Raw genomic sequence first — 22,976 nt, 5'->3', positions numbered from 1 at the left:
AGGAGCCCGGCAGTGAGTCTTTGGGGCAGCCTGAGGGTTAGGGGAGCAGCTATATCTGAGATTGGCCCGTTATTTATAATGTAGTTTGTTAAATTAGAGTTTGGCTGAGGTCTGGGCTCCAGTATGTTGCTACATGCAGTGGATTTCCGTCTTTCCCTGACTGGGTTTGCTCTGGAAGCTTTTTTTTCCACCACTGTATATGGGGAAGGTACCCAAAGCATCCTTCCGTGCCCTAACACCAAGTCACCAAAACTCCCAAGAGTTTTGATTGAAGCTCGAGCTCAGTTTTACTCATCGCCTGCCTTCATCCAAATCTTTTCCTTCTTAGAAAACGCTCTTTCAACAAACCCCCGCACATTGGGGAATTAGAGCAGGAAGGGACTTACCCTAAACACTGCCTTTTGAATGTAGCCGCATCCTGAGACAGGTTGTGCCTTGCAGAACCGACTAGCTGGATTAGAATGCATAGCAGCCTTCTTGAGGTTACCCAAGGTAACCTGTGACCTGTTAAGTACAAGGAGAACTTGAGAACATTTTTGGAACCGGGCTGGATTTAAATAGTAACTGCTTAATGATACATGTCCAGGGTACCCGTTTGTAGTAATCCATCTGGCCTACAGAAAGCCTGGAATCTTAGGACCTATTCTTTTCTTCGCTTGTCCAGGGCACGGCATGGTGACTAGCACATAGTAGCTGTGCAACAGTTGTCTGTGAATGAATGAATGAGTGAACAGAAAAAGCCTCACTGTAATTGTCCTGTAGAAACTGCCACCACAGATACTGGACATCGTGTACAGTATGATGCCCTGTGTCTAATATTGTCTCCTAAAATGCCAAACAGAAAAAAAATTAGCAAATGGTCTTATTGGGCAGTTTTTTTTTAACATTTGTATTTTCAAAGCCAATAGCTTCTCTTTAAGTATTTCTTCCATGATCATTGAGCATTTGCTGGATCTGGTGTCCAAGTGTGAAATATTCTGACTTAACAGGCTGCACAGGAGGCTGGCTAGAGTTAGTCTTTAGCTAGGACAGATGTGATGAGTAATTTAAAAGTCAGTTGAAATCTAAAAGCACTCTTCATCCTTATTTTAACTTTCCTGGTAACTTGATTCACTTTAGAGTTAACAAAAAAGCAGTTTTGCCCTTTGATAACATGCTTATCTCATTTTACCATTTTAGCCACCGATCTCAATCACTGATCCTTTCATTCAGCAAACAATGACCGCCTGGCAGGAGCCAAGCAGTCAAGGATTGTGCTGAGTACTAGGATTCAAAGACAAGAGCTTGTGGATCACTGGAGAAGATAACCTTGTGAACAGTTTGCCGCTGTAAACTATGACACATGCTTTAACAGTGTGTATTCAGGGGCACAGGAACCCAGATAGGAGAGCCACGGAGAGATTTCCATATGGCTCTCTTGAAGTAGTGGCATCTGAGCTGGATCTGGAAGGTCCGATAAGAGGCTCACTAAGAGTAGAAGAGTGAAAGGGCCGTGCAGGACGAGAGTTGGGCAAATGCAAAAATGCATAGAAGTATGAAAGAACACAGCATGTTTAGGGACATAAACAGCTCACAGTCAATGCAGTTCTCAGTGTTATGTGTAGACCATTGGCATCAGACTCACTGGCCAGAAACCAGCTATTGATGGGACCATATTTTGATCTTCATTGGAAACTAATGAATGCAAGATTTGCATTTTGAGAAAAATTACTCTCTATCGATTTGGAGGATAGAGGAAGGACAGGTTAGAGGCACTGTGTCAGGATATTGTGATGACAGATGATTTGGCCCTGAGCTAGAGCAGTGCCATGGGACTGGAGAGGCCTGACTGCTTTTGAGAGTCATTTAAGAGGTAAAACTGATTTACTCGGTAACTGAGGAGATGCTGGGGGAAGAGTCTGGTCAACTCTGAGTTTTCCAGCTTCAGTTAAATACATGTGATCCTAATAGCCAAAACAAGGTGACAGAAGTGGAAGCAGATTGAGGTTGTGTGTTGTCATGTTAAGTTTGAGGTACATGGAGTGTATTTTGGGGAGGGAGCCAGAGTTTGAGTTTCAGTGGTTATTAAGTTCCAAGAAATAGACCAAGAGAAAAGCATTTAACTGGGGGAATTTAGTTATCTTTGTTGATTTGAGTTGCTTGTCAGGCTGCAATTTTGTGAATAAATGTTATCCTTTGTCTTCTGGTAATACATGGTACGCCTGCATAAATAAGGAAGGGCAATAGCAGCCTTCTCCAAATTATAGGAAAATCATATAAAGGAGAATATATCTTACTTTTCAAACTTAAAATGAGACCATGTTATGTCCAGTAGAGTGCCAATAAAATATAACTCATCATTCACAGACGTGGACCCTTGACATTCTCAAAGGGTTCATCCGTGACCTTCATGAGTATCCAGAATCATGAGTGTCACCGTGACATATAATTTTCACTATAAAAAGCAGTAAAGTGTAACTGAAAAATATAAGGGATCATCTTTAGACTCATAATGGTTCTATAAATATGGTGCCAAGGTAATTTCAAAAGCTACTTAAATACATTTTGCCATTAAAATAAACTCTTTACTTCATTACGTCTGTACCTTATTTACTCCATATTCTTCTGACGCTGCGAAGAAAAAAAAAGTCAATCAAAGTATGAGAATTACTACATAGATGTCAATGAGAAGAGCTAAGCTGTGCTGGAGCACAAATGCCAGGTGTTGGGTGTGATTCATTCACTAACTAAGTGGCTGGCAAGTACACTCTGGCCTCCTAGCAGGCCATTCAGATTTGTGTCTCAGCAAATTACCTCACTACAGGGACCTTTCAGATCACTCAATGGAGACTATTTTCATCCATGAACATTCAGTCTGCAAATGCCAGTGGGCCGCTACATGTAGCTCAAACCAAAGTCTTCGGAAGTACAACAATGTCTCTGTCCTGCTCTTTTAAGTTTCTTTCTCTCCTGGTGAAGTAAGTCTCCCCTGCCTCTATTAGCATCCTGTACCTGCCTCTGTGAGCACCTTTCCTGCCATTTCGCAGTTGTTTGCTCACACTTGTCTCCCTCAATAGGCTGTACACTCCTCAAGGGGATGTGTCATCATGCCCTGTTGTCCAGCCTAGTGTCTGGCACCTAGGAGCCACTCAATAAATGTTAGAATGACTAAATTTATTTTTTTAATCTGGTAAAATACTATTTTCCATAACTTAACTATAAGCTCTGTCTCCTTACCTACAATGAGCATATTTTTTTAATCTACTTCTTTCTGCATTTTTTCTTTCTTTCTACTTTCTTTCTGCATTCTTTCTGCATTCTTTGTCTTCCCACCGTCTTTCCTCCCAGCATCCCTCCTGGATGTGAAAGTGATGCCCTTTGTCTTTGAGCACGAAATCTCCTCTCAAGGGTTATAAGTTCTAGGCAACAAGAAATGGAAAAACTTCAATGACAGGACCTGGATGACAATCATTCCTTGTGAATAACTTCATTTGAGTTTATTCTCAGGGCACAGCACAAATATTCCTTTGTACTTCATGCTTGTGATATTCTTGAGCATGAGAGAGCCCCTCAGATCCCTGAGTTAGAGCCCTAGAGCACACTCTCCAGGATGCTGGCCTCTGCATCCCCTTGACAATCCATTCCCTCAGCCTCCAATGACCCCATGCTCCATCTTTCCAGAAGCAGGGCAATCTCTGACTTTATTTTTCCTATCAGTTACTCATTACTCAATTTGTCAAGTGAGCTTTTTAGAAACTTTGGGCCACAAAGGCCTATTTTCTAGTTGACCTTGGCAAGGGTTTTCAGAGACTGTAGAACAGACTACCAAATTTGTTGGGAAATTACCTCTGGAACTGCTAAAAAGGGGGATAATTTCTATCTCACTTATATGGTCTGAAGGCAGGCAAGGAGTTACATGAATCCTCAATGTCCAAGAGAACAGGATTAAAGAAACAACTCTTTTTGGGGTGAACTCCTCCAAAACCACTTCAAGTCAGAGCAACCAATTTCCCTTCCGGGCTAGGCTAAGAAGCTCTACAGGAGGTGGACCCTGGCAATGGACTCTGACTGCTTTGCTAAATGCATTGAGCCCAAGGTATGGCAACTGCTTCAGGTAGCCAATATTTATCAAGCTTTCCCCACCAGCCTCACATTACAGTAGGCTGCAGAGACTACCAAGAATGCCCTCGTCTGTGAGCTGTCCTGTTGAAGGTCACTCGTGCCTGTCTCTGCCACAGAGTCCTTTTCTGAGTCTTTATCTGCAGGACTTGATGCTATTCTTTTAATTCCATGATTCTACAAATCCCAATTCTCCTCTTGGCTTCTCTGATCCCTCTTGCTTTCCCTGGTACCCGCAGGGTAGTAATTTCTAAGGGTCCCTCCTTCCCTGTCTGAACTCCTGCAGGGCATAAACCGTTGATATTGGTTTTAACTATTATTTTCTATGATGTCTTCCAAGTCTGTCCCTCCAGCCCAAACATTTCCTGAACTCAAGGCTAGCATGTCCATCTGCCTACTACTGGATGTTTCCGTTCGGACATACTTCCAGTTTCTTCATCTCAGTGAGTTGACACCTCTCTTCCAGCAATCCAGTGTCGCATCCTGACTACCCTGTTTCTTTTCATTTTATGTATTTACTTACTTACTTATATATTTTTTACATCTTTATTGGAGTATAATTGCTTTACAATGGTGTGTTAGTTTCTGCTTTATAACAAAGTGAATCAGTTATACATATAAATATATCCTCATATCTCTTGTCTCTTGCGTCTCCCTCCCTCCCACCCTCCCTATTCCACCCCTCCAGGTGGTCACAAAGCACCGAGTTGATCTCCCTGTGCTATGCGGCGGCTTCCTACTAGCTATTGGTTCTGGAGGGTTTTTATCATAAATGGGTGTTGAATTTTGTTGAAAGCTTTTTCTGCATCTATTGAGATTATCATATGGTTTTTATCCTTTAGTTTGTTAATATGGTGTATCTGTTGTTTGGTTTACCTGTATTGAAGAATCCTTGCATTCCTGGGATAAACCCCACTTGACCGTGGTGTATGATCCTTTTAAAGTGCTTTTGGATTCTGTTTGCTAGTATTTTGTTGAGGATTTTTGCATCTATGTTCATCAGTGATATTGGCCTGTAGTTTTCTTTCTTTGTGACATCCTTGTCTGGTTTTGGTATCAGGGTGATGGTGGCCTCGTAGAATAAGTTTGGAAGTGTTCCTCCCTCTGCTACATTTCGGAAGAGTTTGAGAAGGATAGGTGTTAGCTCTTCTCTAAATGTATGATAGAATTTGCCTGTGAAGCCGTCTGGTCCTGGGCTTTTGTCTGTTGGAATATTTTTAATCATAGTTTCAATTTCAGTGCTTGTGATTGGTCTGTTCATATTTTCTATTTCTTCCTGATTCAGTTTTGGCAGGTTGTGCATTTCTAAGAATTTGTCCACTTCTTCCTGGTTGTCCATTTTATTGGCATAGAGTTGCTTTTAGTAATCTCTCATGATCTTTTCTATTTCTGCAGTGTCAGTTATTACTTCTACTTTTTCATTTCTAATTCTATTGATTTCAGTCTTCTCCCTTTTTTTCTTGATGAGTCTGGCTAATGGTTTATCAATTTTGTTTATCTTCTCAAAGAACCAGCTTTTAGTTTTATTGATCTTTGCTATTGTTTCCTTCATTTCTTTTTCATTTATTTCAGACCTGATTTTTATGATTTCTTTCCTTCTGCTAACTTTGGGGGTTTTTTGTTCTTCTTTGTCTAATTGCTTTAGGTGCAAGGTTAGGTTGTTTATTCGAGATGTTTCCTGCTTCTTAAGGTAGGATTGTATTGCTGTAAACTTCCCTCTTAGAACTGCTTTTGCTGCATCCCATAGATTTTGGGTCGTCGTGTCTCCATTGTCATTTGTTTCTAGGTATTTTTTGATTTCCTCTTTGATTTCTTCAGTGATCACTTCGTTATTAAGTAGTGTATTGTTTAGCCTCCATGTGTTTGTATTTTTTTACAGATCTTTTCCTGTAATTGATATCTAGTCTCATAGCATTGTGGTCGGAAAAGATACTTGATACAATTTCAATTTTCTTAAATTTACCAAGACTTGATTTGTGACCCAAAATATGATCTATCCTGGAGAATGTTCCATGAGCACTTGAGAAAAGTGTGTATTCTGTTGTTTTTGGATGCAATGTCCTATAAATATCAATTAAGTCTATCTTGTTTAATGTATCATTTAAAGCTTGTGTTTCCTTATTTATTTTCATTTTGGATGATCTGTGCATTGGTGAAAGTGGGGTGTTAAAGTCCCCTACTATGAATGTGTTACTGTCGATTTCCCCTTTTATGGCTGTTAGTATTTGCCTTATGTATTGAGGTGCTCCTATGTTGGGTGCATAAATATTTACAATTGTTATATCTTCTTCTTGGATCGATCCCTTGATCGTTATGTAGTGTCCTTCTTTGTCTCTTCTAATAGTCTTTATTTTAAAGTCTATTTTGTCTGATATGAGAATAGCTACTCCAGCTTTCTTTTGGTTTCCATTTGAATGAAATATCTTTTTCCATCCCCTTACTTTCAGTCTGTATGTGTCTCTAGGTCTGAAGTGGGTCTCTTGTAGACAGCAAATATATGGGTCTTGTTTTTGTATCCATTCCGCCAATCTGTGTCTTTTGTTGGGAGCATTTAGTCCATTTACATTTAAGGTAATTATCGATATGTATGTTCCTATTCCCATTTTTTTAATTGTTTTGGGTTCGTTATTGTAGGTCTTTTCCTTCTCTTGTGTTTCTTGCCTAGAGAAGATCCTTTTGCAGTTGTTGTAAAGCTGGTTTGGTGGTGCTGAACTCTCTCAGCTTTTGCTTGTCTTTAAAGGTTTTAATTTATCCATCAAATCTGAATGAGATCCTTGCTGGGTAGAGTAATCTTGGTTGCAGGTTTTTCTCCTTCATCACTTTAAATATGTCCTGCCAGTCCCTTCTGGCTTGCAGAGTTTCTGCTGAAAGATCAGCTGTTAACCTTATGGAGATTCCCTTGTGTGTTATTTGTTGTTTTTCCCTTGCTGCTTTTAATATTTTTTCTTTGTATTTAATTTTTGACAGTTTGATTAATATGTATCTTGGCATGTTTCTCCTTGGATTTATCCTGTATGGGACTCTCTGTGCTTCCTGGTCTTGATTAACTATTTCCTTTCCCATATTAGGGAAGTTTTCAACTATAATCTCTTCAAATATTTTCTCAGTCCCTTTCTTTTTCTCTTCTTCTTCTGGAACCCCTATAATTCGAATGTTGGTGCGTTTAATGTTGTCCCAGAGGTCTCTGAGACTGTCCTTAGTTCTTTTCATTCTTTTTTATTTATTCTGCTCTGCAGTAGTTATTTCCACTATTTTATCTTCCAGGTCATTTATCCGTTTTTCTGCCTCAGTTATTCTGCTATTGATCTCATCTAGAGTATTTTTCATTTCATTTATTGTGTTGTTCATCATTGTTTGTTTCATCTTTAGTTCTTCTAGGTCCTTGTTAAATGTTTCTTGCATTTTGTCTATTCTATTTCCAAGATTTTGGATCATCTTTACTATCATTATTCTGAATTCTTTTTCAGGTAGACTGCCTATTTCCTCTTCATTTGTTAGGTCTGGTGAGTTTTTATCTTGCTCCTTCATCTGCTGTGTGTTTTTCTGTCTTATTTTGCTTATCTTACTGTGTTTGGGGTCTCCTTTTTGCAGGCTGCAGGTTCGTAGTTCCCGTTGTTTTTGGTGTCTGTCCCCAGTGGCTAAGGTTGGTTCAGTGGGTTGTGTAGGCTTCCTGGTGAAGGGGACTGGTGCCTGTGTTCTGGTGGATGAGGCTGGATTTTGTCTTTCTGGTGGGCAGGATCGCGTCCAGTGGTGTGTTTTGGGGTGTCTGTTACCTTATTATGATTTTAGGCAGCCTCTCTGCTAATGGGTGGGGTTGTGTTCCTGTCTTGCTAGTTGTTTGGCATAGGATGTCCAGCACTGTAGCTTCCTGGTCGTTGAGTGAAGCTGGGTGCTGGTGTTGAGATGGAGATCTCTGGGAGATTTTCGCCGTTTTATATTATGTGGAGCTGGGAGGTCTCTTGTGGACCAGTGTCCTGAAGTTGGCTCTCCCACCTCAGAGGCACAGCACTGACTCCTGGCTGCAGCACCAAGAGCCTTTCATCCACATGGCTCAGAATAAAAGGGAGAAAAAGTAGAAAGAAAGAATTAGTAGAAGTAAAAAGAAAGGAAGGAGGGAGGGAGGAAGGAAGGAAGGAGGGAAGGAAGGAAAAACAGAGAGAAAGATGATAAAGTAAAACAAATTAAGATAAAATATAATAAAGATATTAAAATAAAAAATAATTATTAAGGGAAAAAAAGAAAAAAAATTAAAAAGCAACAACAACAAAAACGGACGGATAGAACCCTAGGACAAATGGTGGAAGCAAAGCTATACAGACAAACTCTCACACAGAAGCATACACATACACACTCACAAAAAGAGGAAAAGGGGAAAAAATCATAAATCTTGCTCTCAAAGTCCACCTCCTCAATTTGGGATGATTCGTTGTCTATTCATGTATTCCACAGATGCAGGGTGCATCAAGTTGATTGTGGAGCTTTAATCCGCTGCTTCTGATGCTGCTGGGAGAGATTTCCCTTTCTCTTCTTTGTTCTCACAGCTCCCAGGGGCTCAGCTTTGGATTTGGCCCCGCCTCTGCGTGTAGGTCGCCGGAGGGCGTCTGTTCTTCGCTCAGACAGGACGGGGTTAAAGGAGCCGCTGATTCGGGGGCTCTTGCTCACTCAGGCCAGGAGGAGGGAGGGGCACGGAGTGCGGGGCGGGCCTGCGGCGGCAGACGCCGGCGTGACGCTGCTAGCCTGAGGCGCGCCGTGCGTTCTCCCTGGGGAGTTGTCCGTGGATCACAGGACCTTGGCAGTGGCGGGCTGCACAGGCTCCCCGGAAGGGGGGTGTGGATAGTAACCTGTGCTCGCACACAGGCTTCTTGGTGGCGGCAGCAGCAGCCTTAGCGTCTCATTCCCGACTCTGGGGTCTGCGCTTTTAGCCGCGGCTCGTGCCCGTCTCTGGAGCTCCTTTAAGCAGCGGTCTTAATCCCCTCTCCTCGCGCACCAGGAAACAAAGAGGGAAGAAAACGTCTCTTGCGTCTTCGGCAGGTCCAGACTTTTCCCCGGACTCTGTCCCGGCTAGCCGTGGCGCACTAACCCCCTGCAGGCTGTGTTCACGCCGCCAACCCCAGTCCTCTCCCGGCGCTCTGACCGAAGCCGAAACCTCAGCTCCCAGCCTGGGCCTGCCCCGGTGGGTGAGCAGACAAGCCTCTCGGGCTGGTGAGTGCTGGTAGGCCTTGATCCTCTGTGTGGGAATCTCTCCGCTTCGTCCCCCGCACCCGTGTGGCTGTGCTCTCCTCCGCGGCTCCGAAGCTTTCCCCCTCCGCCACCCGCAGTCTCCGCCCATGAAGGGGCTTCCTAGTGTGTGGAAACATTTCCTCCTTCACAGCTCCCTCCCACTGGTGCAGGTCCCGTCCCTATTCTTTTGTCTCTGTTTATTCTTTTTTTTTTTTTTTGCCCTACCCAGGTACGTGGGGGCTTTCTTGCCTTTTGGGAGGTCTGAGGTCTTCTGCCAGCGTTCAGTAGGTGTTCTGTAGGAGTTGTTCCACGTGTAGGTGTATTTCTGGTGTATCTGTGGGGAGGAAAGTGATCTCCGCGTCTTACTCTTCCGCCATCTTCCCGGAAGCCTCTATTTTATTTTTTGTGTTCAGGTTTCTTTTGAATTTTATTTTATTTATTTATTTTTTATACAGCAGGTTCAGGTTCTTTTTTTTATTAATATCTTTATTGGAGTAAACTTGCTTTACAATGGTGTGTTAGTTTCTGCTTTATAACAAAGTAAATCAGCTATACATATACATATATCCCCATATCTCTTCCCTCTTGCATCTCCCTCCCTCCCACCCTCCCTATCCCACCTCTCTAGGTGGACACAAAGCACGGAGTTGATCTCCCTGTGCTATGCGGCTGCTTCCCACTAGCTATCTATTTTATGTTTAGTAGTGTATATATGTCGATGCCACTCTTTCACTTTGTCCCAGCTTACCCTTCCCCCTCCCCGTGTCCTCAAGTCCATTCTCTATAGGTCTGCATTTTTATTCCCGTCCTGCCCCTAGGTTCTTCATGACTAATTTTTTTCCCGTATATATGTGTTAGTATACAGTATTTGTTTTTCTCTTTCTGAGTTACTTTATACAGCAGGTTCTTATTAGTTATCTATTTTATACTTATTAGTGTATATATGTCAATCCCAATCTCCCAATTAATCCTATCCCCCCACCCACTTTCCCCCCTTGGTGCCCATATTTTTGTTCTCTACATCTGTGTCTCTCTTTCTGATTTGCAAACCAGTTCACCTGTACCATTTTTCTAGATTCCACATATAGGTGTTAATATACGATATTTGTTTTTCTCTTTCTGACTTACTTCACTCTGTATGACAGTCTCTAGGTTCATCCACATCTGTACAAATGACTCAATTTTGTTCCTTTTTATACCTGAGTAATATTCCATTGTATATATGTACCACATCTTCTTTATCCATCCATCTGTCGATGGGCATTTAGGTTGCTTCCATGATCTGGCTATTGTAAATAGTGCTGCAGTGAATATTGGGATGCATGTGTCTTTTTGAATTATGGTGTTCTCTGGGTATATGCCCAGTAGTGGGATTGCTGGGTCATATGGTAGTTCTATTTTTTAGTTTTTTAAGGAACCTCCATACTGTTCTCCATAGTGGCTGTATCAATTTACATTCCCACCAACAGTGCAAGAGGGTTCCATTTTCACCACACCCTCTCCAGCATTTGTTGTTTATAGATTTTCTGATGATGCCCATTCTAACCGGTGTGAAATGATACCTCATTGTAGTTTTGATTTGCATTTCTCTAATAATTAGTGATGTTGAGCAGCCTTTCATGTGCCTCTTGCCCATCTGAATGTCTTCTTTGGAGAAATGTCTATTTAGGTCTTCTGCCCATTTTTGGATTGGGTTGTTTGCTTTTTTAATATTGAGCTGCATGAGTTGTGTATGTATTTTGGAGATTAATCCTTTGTCTGTTGATCCATTGGTAAATATTTTCTCCTATTCTGAGGGTTGTCTTTTTGTTTTGTTTATAGTTTCCTTTACTGTGCAAAAGCTTTGAAGTGTCATTAGGTCCCATTTGTTTATTTTTGTTTTTATTTCCATTACTCTAGGAGGTGGGTCAAAAAATATCTTGCTGTGATTTATGCCAAAGAGTGTTCTTCCTGTGTTTTCCTCTAAGAGTTTTATAGTCTGGTCTTACATTTAATCCATTTTGAGTTTATTTTTGTGTATGGTGTTAGGGAGTGTTCTAATTTCATTCTTTTACATGTAGCTGTCCAGTTTTCCCAGCACCACTTATTGAAGAGACTGTCTTTTCTCCATTGTATATCCTTGCCTCCTTTGTCATAGATTAGTTGACCTTGGGCGCATGGGCTTTCTATCCTGTTCCATTGATCTACATTTCTGTTTTTGTGTCAGTACCATATTGTCTTCATTACTGTAGCTTTTTAATATAGTCTGAAGTCAGGGAGTCTGATTCCTCCAGCTCTGTTTTTTTCCCTCAAGACTGCTTTAGCTATTTGGGGTCTTTGTGTCTCCATACAAATTATTACGATTTTTTGTTCTAGTTCTGTAAAAAATGCCACTGGTAATTTGATAGGGATTGAATCGAATCTGTAGATTGCTTTGGGTAGTATAGTCATTTTCACAATATTAATTCTTCCAGTCCAAGAATATGGTATATCTCTCCATCTGTTTGTGTCATCTTTGATTTCTTTCACCAGTGTCTTATATGCTTCTGAGTATAGGTATTTTACCTCCTTAGGTAGGTTTACCCCTAGGTATTTTATTCTTTTTATTGCAATGGTGAATGGGATTGTTTTCTTAATTTCTCTTTCTGATCTTTTGTTGTTAGTGTATAGGAATGCAAGAGATTTCTGTGCATTAATTTTGTATCCTGCAACTTTACCAAATTCATTGATTAGCTCTAATAGTTTTCTGCTAGCATCTTTAGGATAATCTATGTATAATATCATATCATATGTAAAAAGTGAGAGTTTTAATTCTTCTTTTCCAATTTATATCCCTTTTCTTTTTTTTCTTCCCAGATTGCCGTGGCTAGGACTTCCAAAACTATGTTGAATGATAGTGGCGAGAGTGGACATCCTTGTCTTGTTCCTGATCTTAGAGGAAATGCTTTCAGTTTTTCACCATTGAGAATGATGTTTGCTGTGGGTTTGTCATATATGGTCTTTATTATGTTGAGGTAGGTTCCCTCTGTGCCCACTTTCTGGAAATTATTTATTGTAAATGGGTGTTGAATTTTGTCAAAAGCTTTTTCTGCATCTATTGAGATGATCGTATGGTTTTTATTCTTCAATTTGTTAATATGGTGTATCACATTGATTGATTTGCATATATTGAAGAATCCTTGCATCCCTGGGATAAATCCCACTTAATCATGGTGTATGATCCTTTTAATGTGCTGTTGGATTCTGTTTGCTAGTATTTTGTTGAGGATTTTTGCATCTATATTCATCAATGTTATTGGTTTGTAATTTTCTTTTCTTGTAGTATCTGTTTCTGATTTTGGTATCAGGGTGATGGTGGCCCCATAGAATGAGTTTGGGAGTGTTCCTTCCTCTACAAATTTTTGGAAGAGTTAAAGAAGGATGGGTGTTAGTTCCTTTCTAAATGTTTGATAGAATTCACCTATAAAGCCATCTGGTCCTGGACTTTTGTTTGTTGGAAGATTTTTAATCACAGTTTCAATTTCAGTGCTTGTGATTGGTCTGTTCATATTTTCTATTTCTTCCTGGTTTAGTCTTGGAAGGTTATCCCTTTCTAAGAATTTGTCCATTTCTTCCAGGTTGTCCATTTTATTCGTATAGAGTTGCTTGTAGCAGTCTCTTATGATGTTTTGTATTTCTGTGGTGTCAGTTGTAACTTCTTCTTTTTCATTTCTAGTTTTATTGATTTGAGTCTTCTCCCTCTTTTTCTTGATGAGTCTGGCTAAAGGTTCATCAATTTTGTTTATCTTCTCAAAGAACCACCTTTTAGTTTTATTGATCTTTGCTATTGTTTTCTTTGTTTCTATTTCATTTAGTTCTGCTCTGATCTTTATGATTTCTTTCCTTCTACTAACTTTGGGTTTTGTTTGTTCTTCTTTCTCTAGTTCCTTTAGGTGTAAGGTTAGATTGTGTATTTGAGATTTTTCTTGTTTCTTGAGGTAGGATTAAATTGCTATGAACTTCCCTCTTAGTACTGTTTTGCTGCATTCCATAGGTTTTGGATCGTCGTGCTTCCATTGTAATTTGTCTCTAGGGAATTTTTGATTTCCTCTTTGATTTCTTCAGTGATCTGTTGGTTATTTAGTAACATATTGTTGAGCCTCCATGTGTTTGTGTTTTTTATTTATTTTTTCCCCTGTAATTGATTTCTAATCTCATAGCGTTGTGGTCGGAAAAGATGCTTGATATGATTTCAATTTTCTTAAATTTACCAAGGCTTGGTTTTTGACCAAAGATGTGATCTATCCTATAGAATGTTCCATGTGCACTTGAGAAGAAAGAGTAATCTGTTGTTTTTGCATGGAATGTTGTATAAATATCAATTAAATCTATCTCGTCTGTTGTATCTTTTAATGCTTGTTTTTCCTTATTAATTTTCTGTCTGGATGATCTGTCCATTGGTGTAAGTGAGGTGTTAAAGTCCCCCACTATTATTGTGTTACTGTCGATTTCCTCTTTTAAAAGCTGTTAGCAGTTGCCTTATTGAGGTGCTCCTATGTTGGGTGCATATATATTTATAATTGTTATATCTCCTTCTTGGATTGATCCCTTGATCATTATGTAGTGTCCTTCCTTGTCTCTTGTAACATTCTTTATTTTAAAGTCTATTTTATCCAATATGAGTACTGCTACTCCAGCTTCCTTTTGACTTCCATTTGCATGGAATATCTTTTTCCATCCCCTCACTTTCAGTCTGTATGTGTCCCTAGGTCTGAAGTGGGTCTCCTGTAGACAGCATATAGATGGGTCTTGTTTTTGTATCCATTCAGCAAGCCTGTGTCTTTTGGTTGGAACATTTAATCCATTCACATTTAAGGTAATTATTGATATGTATGTTCCTATTACCATTTTCTTAATTGTTATGGGTTTATTTTTGTAGGTCCTCTTCTTCTCTTGTGTTTCCCACTTAGAGAATTTCCTTTAGCATTTGTGGTAGAGCTGGTTTCGTGGTGTTGAATTTTCTTAGGTTTTGCTTGTCTGTAAAGCTTTTGATTTCTCCTTCAACTCTGAATGCGATTCTTGTCAGGTAGAGTAATTTTGGTTGTAGGTTCTTCCCTTTCATCACTTTAAACATATCATGCCAGTCCCTTCTGGCTTGTAGAGATTCTGCTGAGAAATCAGCTGTTAACCTTACGGGGATTCCCTTGTATGTTATTTGTTTTTTTTCCCTTGTTGCTTTCAATAATTTTTCTTTGTCTTTAATTTTTGTCAGTTTGATTACTATGTGTCTCGGCGTGTTTCTCCTTGGGTTTATCCTGCCTGGGACTCTCTGTACTTCCTGGACTTGGGTGGCTATTTCCTTTCCCATGTTTGGGGAGTTTTCAACTATAATCCCTTCAAATATTTTTTCGGGTACTTTCTCTCTCTCTTTTCCTTCTGGGACCCCTATAATGCAAATGGTGGTGCATTTAATGTTGTCCCAGAGGTCTCTTAGGCTTTCTTCATTTCTTTTCATTCTTTTTTCTTTATTCTGTTCCATGGCAGTGAATTCCACCATTCTGTCTTCCAGGTCTCTTATCTGTTCTTCTGCCTCAGTTATTCTGCTATTGATTCCTTCTAGTGTATTTTTTGTTTCAGTTATTGTATTATTTTTCTCTGTTTGTTTGTTCTTTAATTCTTCTAGGTGTTTGTTCTTTAATTCTTCTTGGTCATTGTCAAACATTTCTTGCGTCTTCTCAGTCTTTGCCTCCATTCTTTTTCCGAGGTCCTGGGTCATCTTCACTATCATTATTCTGAATTCTTTTTCTAGAAGGTTGCCTATCTCCATTTCATTTAGTTGTTTTACTGGGGTTTTAGTTTGTTCCTTCATCTGGTACATAGTCCTCTGCCTTTTCATTCTGTCTATCTTTCTGTGAATGTGGTTTTCATTCCACAGGCTGCAGAATTGTAGTTCTTCTTGCTTCTGCTGTCTGCCCTGTGGTGGATGAGGCTATCTAAGGGGCTTGTGCAAGCTTCGTTATGGGAGGGACTGGTGGTGGGTAGATCTGGGTTTTGCTCTGGTGGGCAGAGCTCAGTAAAACTTTATTCCACTTGTCTGCTGATGGGTGGGGCTGAGTTCCCTCCCATGTGGTTGTTTGCCTTGAGGTGACGCAGCACTGGAGCCTATTTGGCTCTTTGGTGGGGCTAATGGGGAACTCTGGGAGGGCTCATGGCAAGGACTACTTCCCAGAACTTCTGCTGCCAGTGTCCTTGTTCCTGTGGTGAGCCACAGCCACCCCCTGCCTCTGTAGGAGATCCTCCAACACTAGAAGGTAGGTCTGGTTCAGTCTCTTAATTGGGTCACTCCTCCTTCCCCTGAGTCCTAATGTGCACACTTACATTGTGTGTGCTCTCCAAGAGTGGAGTCTTTCTCTCTCCCAGTCCTGTTGAAGTCCTGCAATCAAATTCCACTAGCCTTCAAAATCTGATTCTCTAGGAATTCCTCCTCCTCTTGCTGGACCCCCAGGTTGGGAAGCCTGACATGGGGCTCAGGCTTCACTCCAGTGGTTGGACTTCTGTGGTATAAGTGTTCTCCAGTTTGTGAGTCACCCATCCAGCAGTATTTTTTGTTTCTATTGTGTATTTTTGTCTTTATTGTGATTTCACCCCTCCTACCATCTCATTGTGGCTTCTCCTTTGTCTTTGGTGAGTTCCAGTGTCTTCCTGTCGATGATAGTTCAGCAGTTCGTTGTGATTCTGGTGTTCTCGCAAGAGGGAGTGAGCACACGTCCTTCTACTCCACCATTTTGAACCAATCTCAACTACTCTGTTTTACCTGAAGGTTCTTCCATCTCTATCTTTGCCACTCTCCTCCCACACGTCAAGGCAGAGCAAATTTTTATCATGATTCCCTCTATTGTAGAAACGTTCAGTGTTTTTTTGTTACTATCAAATTCACCACAGATCTCTTGACTTGGTAGTGAAGTACACCATGATGGGACCCCAAGAAGCTGTTCTAGCCTTTTTTCCCTCTGCTTCTATTATACCCTGGGCCTCAGGCCAAGCAGATGCCTCACCATTCCCTTAATAGGTCTCCATCCTTTCCTCTTCTCTTTGTTTAAGCTATGTCATCAACTGCATGTTCATATCCCACCCTGCTCCATGACAATGATAATAATAACAATGGTGTGTGTCTCACTGATTCCTTACCTAAGTCTGTGAGGTAATGTCGTTATGCTCTTTTACAGACAGTGGTGCAAAGAGAGTAGGGGACTGCCCTAACGTCACAACTAGCAAGTGGCTGGGCCGATTCAGATCTCTGTCTGACCACACGCTCTGACTTCCTGATTCTCATGAGAAATTCTGCAAGCACTTCAGCTAGAAATGATGTTTTCAACCCCTGACCTTCTACTCAGAACATTCCTTGGACACTGAGTAACTAATACATGAATGAATAGAACAATAGCAGTTTTTAATAGCTTTTTAGAAAGATCAAAGGAGAAGGAAGAGTCAAGGATAAATCCAGATTTCTAGGCTAATTGTTTACTGAATGATAACACCATTGTCCAAATGAATCACATGAGTAAAGGAGAGTTTGGTGGATTGGGGGCTACAGTGATCTTGTTATCAGGGTATCAAGTGTTCAAGTGAAGATGCCCCTTGGGGAAGTCACTGATGGGTATATCTTGTTTGAGTTGTCATTTTAGAAATTATAGTTTATTTTATTTATTTGTCTTCTTTAGGCCGCGCTGAGTGGCTTGCTGGATCTTCCAGACCAGGGATCAAACCCGTGCTCCCTGCAGCGGAAGTACAGAGTCCTAACCGCTGGACCTCCAGGGAAGTCCCTAGAAATTATAGTTTATTGTAATTCCTTCTATCATTTCTCTTTCCTTCCTTTTCTGTGTCTTACCTTCCCCCGTTTACTTTCTTTTTTTTTTTTAACATCTTTATTGGGGTATAATTGCTTTACAATGGTGTGTTAGTTTCTGCTTTATAACAAAGTGAATCAGTTATACATATACATATGTTCCCATATCTCTTCCCTCTTGCGTCTCCCTCCCTCCCTCCCACCCTCCCTATCCCACCCCTCCAGGCGGTCACAAAGCACCGAGCTGATATCCCTGTGCTATGCGGCTGCTTCCCACTAGCTATCTACCTTACGTTTGGTAGTGTATATATGTCCATTACTTTCTTACAGAAATATCATTGACCTTTTCTTGGTATCTGGTATTATGATGGTGCTTAGAGATAGTGAGGTATGGAAAATACTACATCCTGTTCTTACCCTTACCTTGTTCATAGCACTCACCCTTTAAAAAATACTATTTATTTACATGTCTTTCTCATGGATACATTATCATCATCTTAAGTTTGTGCCTCATATTTAATTTGACTTTGTGTCTTCAGTTGTAAGCACCGTGCCTAGCACATAGTAAATGCTCAAAAGAGTAAAGGGTGGTCTGGTGCAGAGCTAAGGAAAGGGTATTTCAGGTTGAGCCCAATGCTTCTTAAATTATAATGCACATATAAAGCCCCTGGGGATCTTGTTAAAGATTCTGATTCAGTAGGTCTGAGGTGGGGCAGAAACGAGATTCTGCATTTGTCGTGAGTTTCTAGGTCCTTATTATTCAAAATGTGGTCTGTGGACCCACAGCATTGGCATTAAAGTTGAGAAGCATGATGAAGAAGATGGTGTGTAAGGGAGCAGTAGGAAGTTTAGTGCGGCAGAGCATAGCACCTGGGAGGGCAGGCATGGGGATTGATAAGGTCAAAAAGGGAGGCTAGGACCAGAACCCACAGCTCCCAGTAACTACATGAGGCAGAGGCAGGTATAGTGAAAAGCAAATGCAGTTGGAGTCAGACATACCTGGGTTCTAATCTCAGTTTGGACAAGTACCGGTGGTACAATGTCATTGTCCCTAATCCTCATTTTCCTTATCTACAACATGAGGACAAGAAGAGCACAATGTCTCCTTCACGGGGCTGCTGTGAGCGTTAACTAAACATAAATTTCCTAAGTCAATGCCTGGCACATGGTGGATACTCATTAAATGGCAGTGATCATCATCACCAGGGTAGGTGATGGGCAGTGGGAGTCTGGGCAGACAGAGAAAATACTATTTCTGCCTATAAGACTTTCCAGAGTGGATGAATCATCAGCGTGGATGGGCCTTCTGGCTATTGCCCCTCTTGGCTTCATGACTAGAGGGAATAAACTGTAAATTGATTTCACAGCTTGAGGCCCCAGGTGAGATTTCCACTCACAGGTAGATCCAGGTCAGTAAACACCCTCGGCAGAAGGCCGTTACCTTCTCTGGATTTGCTTTGGCCTCAACCACATTTCTTCTACACACCTTCCCTTCTTCTCCCTTCTTACCGCACCCTCAGGTTATCCTACCAAACACCAACTAACCCTGGATGAGGTGTGTTTGACCAGATTCCTCCACGTGGGTCAGACAGTAGAATTTGTTGGAGCAGCAATTCAGCACTGTTTTCTATCCATGTATGTTCCTTCTCGTCAGGGCTGGCCGCTGTCCAGCTCTTGTGCTGTGTGGGACACAGACCCCCACTTGTCCTCAAACACACCCCTCTCCATCTCCATCTCCTTCTCCTTTGCCTCTTTCACTACTCAATCCTCGTCATCTAGAGCGCTGGTCTCCAGAACAATCTCCACTGGAGCGGAGGAAGAAAATAATAAAATTCCTATTTTTATGTGTGTTTTAGTAATGACTGTCTCAGTATTGTGATACTGAGGTATACAATTTATAAAGAAACAGGCAAACCCATATGACAACTACCGATCTAGACAACTGCAATTCCTTCTAGCTGGTCTCCTTGTCTCAATCCCATCTTCTGTATTACATGATTATCTTTTTTTTTCAATCTCTTTTTTAAAATGGAAGTATAGTTAATTTACAATGTTGTGTTAGCTTCAGGTGTACAGCAAAGTGATCTGAACAAGAATATATATATATATATATATTCTTTTCAGATTCTTTTTCATTATAGGTTATTACAAGACATTGCATATAGTTTCCTATGCTATATAGTAGGTCCTTGTTGTTTATCTATTTTATACACAGTAGTGTGTATATGTTAATCCCAAACTTCTAATTTATCTCCCTCCCACCAAAGATTATCTTTCTAAAATGTACTTCTCATTGTTCACTGGCCTGTCTAAGGTCATTCATTCATTCATGTGCTGAGCAGTTGTCATCTGTCAGGCACTGTATTAAGTGCTGGAGATACAAAGACGAGTAAGATGCTGCCCTTGTCTTTGCAGAATCCAGGGAAGTGGGCTCCTTGTGATCTAATTCTCCTCTGGGTGATGAAAAAGTCTTTGTAGTCTGGCCCCCTCCCACCCTGCAGCCTAATCTCCAAGCTCTCCCATTTACATTTGGCCACATTGAGGTGATTAGCATTGCCCAGTTTTCACCCTATGTGTTTTCCACTTTCACATTCTGCAAACATGTAAATTCCATGAGGGCAGGGATCTTTGCCTTTTTGTTCACTAAGTATCCCAAATGCCAGCATATAGTGGGTACTTAGTAAATACTTATTGAATGCAGGACTGCTCAGCACATGCTGATTTCTGTCTTGTTTGAGGTTTTTTCTCTCTGGTGAATGTCTTTCAGGTAGCCAGCTCACCCTTCAGAGCTCAACCTAAATGCCCCTCCCTCAGCAACGCTTTTGACCTCCCAGACCCAGCGAAGGCTCACTGTTGTGCATCCTTAAAGCCCCTTGTACCTTTTCCTCATAGCACATATCATGAGTCAAATTCTGGGATTATTTAATTATGATCTGTCTTCCTCGCTAGATTATTAGCTCCATGAGGGTAGGAACTATGTTTAATTTTGTCATTGCTGTTTCCCCAGCCTTCAAAACAATGCCCGATACATAGTGGTTGTTCACAAAATATTTGTTGAATGAGGTGAGGGCTTCTTCTTGGTAACCTGCCCAGTATCCCAGTCCTTTGGGAGTTATTGCCCTATCTCACTCTCGACACTCCCTTGCCCCCTGGGTGGGAAGGAGATCCTCAAACTCCACCCTGGTGATTGAACCCTGATACTTGCTCATGGACTCCTGTCATGCTGCCTCCCTTCTTGCTGCTCCTAGATTTGCCCCACTTTGCCCCCTGCCAGGACACATCCATCATTCCACTAGAGGTTCTGATGAGGCCAGGCCTGCCTGTCACCATGCTACCCCTGCGGGATGAGGAACATTTCTCTCAGCACCAGCTTTGGGCTCTCCTCCTTAGTTTCAAGTCCTACCCCTCCTGGACTGCCCCATCCAAATTGTGTTGGGGACATGTGTCTGGAGATACCACAGGAAGTTTTGAGGAGCTGGTGTGTGAATCCCCAGGGACTGATTGTGTGGAGTGCTCTCATGTGTGCTGTATTTGCTCAGAAAATGCAACCCTGGGCTCAGTCCAGGCTAAATAAATACAAAATGAAGGTAGAACTCTTAGTGAGCATTTACCATTTGGAATAAGCATTTATTTTTATTACTGCTGGAAACTATGAATGGAAAGCAAGACCAAATCACATTATAATAAAGGGAATGAACAGTATAGGAAAAACACAATATAAAAGGGAAGGAGAAAAACAGAGACACTCTTTAAATTGGGTATTTACTGGAACAGAAACTAATTTTATCTGTATTGCTCAGTAAGTATCACACACAGTGGAAGCAAAATAACATTAGTGTTTACACTTCCTGAGGCAACTGGAGGCAACAGCCACAATCCGGTACCAACAGGAGGCAAGTATCAAGCAGGTCACACATCACAATTTCATTTCACAAACACCTCATGGACCTTGGTGGAGAAGACCATGATGTCTCCCCAAAATGTTTGAAGCACAATTGATTGCATCTTAAAATAGGCCCACAGTCTGGCACTGGGAGCTTTATTGGAAAGCTGAGGCTTTGTGTCTTGCACCTGACAGAGGATTGGAAGTGATATCAACTCTGTAGTCTCAGGAAGTCACCTAAAGCCTTTGAGCCTCAGTTTCCTTGTTTGTATTTGTAATTCAAAGAGATGATCTCTATAGCTATCTCCAGATTTCCTCCTGTTTTTGTTTTGTGAAACACCTTGATATACTTCTTGGGACAAAAGATGAGAATTTGACAACAGGAAATTGAGACCTGATAAAAAGATGGTAGTTGGTTCTCCCATAGAAAGGGATATGAACTTGGGAGATGGGAAGAGAGTGGAGAAAAGGGAAAACAGGGGAAGGAAGAGATGGCAGGTGGCCTGCCCAAATTGGTAGGAAGATCTACCCATTTGAACAGGGAAATCTAATGTCCAGTTTTAGAAGGTTTGTATTATTTTTTCATAAAAAACCCACTCCTCTTTGTCCACAGACCTTTAATACAGTCTTCCTTATTTACAAAGGCATTGTGTGTGTGTGGGGGGTGTGTGTAAATTAAAGAATAGGGCTGAGTTCCATGTCTGGGTCAATTAAAGGGCAAACAACTGTATGAGTTAGAATGAGACCAAGAGTTGAAAAGTGACGTGAAGTCAGAGTCAGACACATAAGACATAAGCCTCCTGGAATTGACAGAAACCTTGGAAAAGTGAATTAATTTTCTGAGTTCATAGGTAAGCATTTCAGCCAATCCAATCCTTCTTTCTCAAGGAGAAGGAAGACCTGAGTACACCAGGTCACATGCAAAAACAAACAAAACAAAAACAAAAAAAGGCAAAAACAAACAAAACACAAGGGCAGAAATCTTTGTGAGTACATACCATTGGAGTCAGTAATTCTTTTTTATTATTGCTGGAAACTGCCCCGCCCTTTTTACCTTATATGGTTGTTAAGGGTTGAGGAGGGCCATCAGTTGGATAGTGTATGTATGTGAAAGTTTATTACTTTGTCAGATATTGTTATTACTATTACTATTTTAGGGGGCTTAAAGCCCTCTCTGATGTGTCCTCAGATTTTGTGACTCAATTTCATGCTGGAAAGCATTACACAAAGTTATTGTTTGTTTTTCTTGGTTGTTGGAGACCAAAGTCCACACCATAAGGACAGCATCTTTCTTTCTTTTTATTTATTTATTTATTTATACAGCGGGTTCTTATTAGTTATCCATTTTATACATATTAGTGTACATATGTCAATCCCAATCTCCCAATTCATCACACCACCACCACCACCCCCCGCCACTTTCCCCCCTTGGCATCCATACGTTTGTTCTCTACATCTGTGTCTCTATTTCTGCCCTGCAAACCGGTTCATCTGTACCATTTTTCTAGGTTCCACTTATATGCATTAATATATGATATTTGTTTTTCTCTTTCTGACTTACTTCACTCTGTATGACAGTCTCTAGATCCATCCACATCTCAACAAATGACCCAATTTCATTCCTTTTTATGGCTGAGTAATATTCCATTGTATATATGTACCACATCTTCTTTATCTGTCCATCTGTCGATGGGCATTTAGGTTAAGGATGGCATCTTTCTAAGCATGCTATTGTATCTATGATAATAACTAAAATAAATGCAAAACAGAAATTTTGCAAAGGTATAAAGAGATTGAGCAATTTCCTCCTCAAAGAGGAAGAAATTAAAATATGACTTTAAACAAATGAAAAAATGATCAATGGGAGGGAATTCAGCTCCTTTTCCAGATGACAGAGAGTAATGGGACCTGAAAAGAGGCGATCTAAAGGAAACTCTCAAGGTAAGGAGTAGAGGCAAAAGCAAAAGAGAT

This window comes from Lagenorhynchus albirostris, chromosome 2 (genome assembly GCF_949774975.1).
Source record: "Lagenorhynchus albirostris chromosome 2, mLagAlb1.1, whole genome shotgun sequence".
Taxonomy (NCBI): Eukaryota; Metazoa; Chordata; class Mammalia; order Artiodactyla; family Delphinidae; genus Lagenorhynchus; species Lagenorhynchus albirostris.
The sequence above is the reverse complement of the archived record's forward strand: the minus strand, read 5'-3'. Positions refer to the sequence as shown.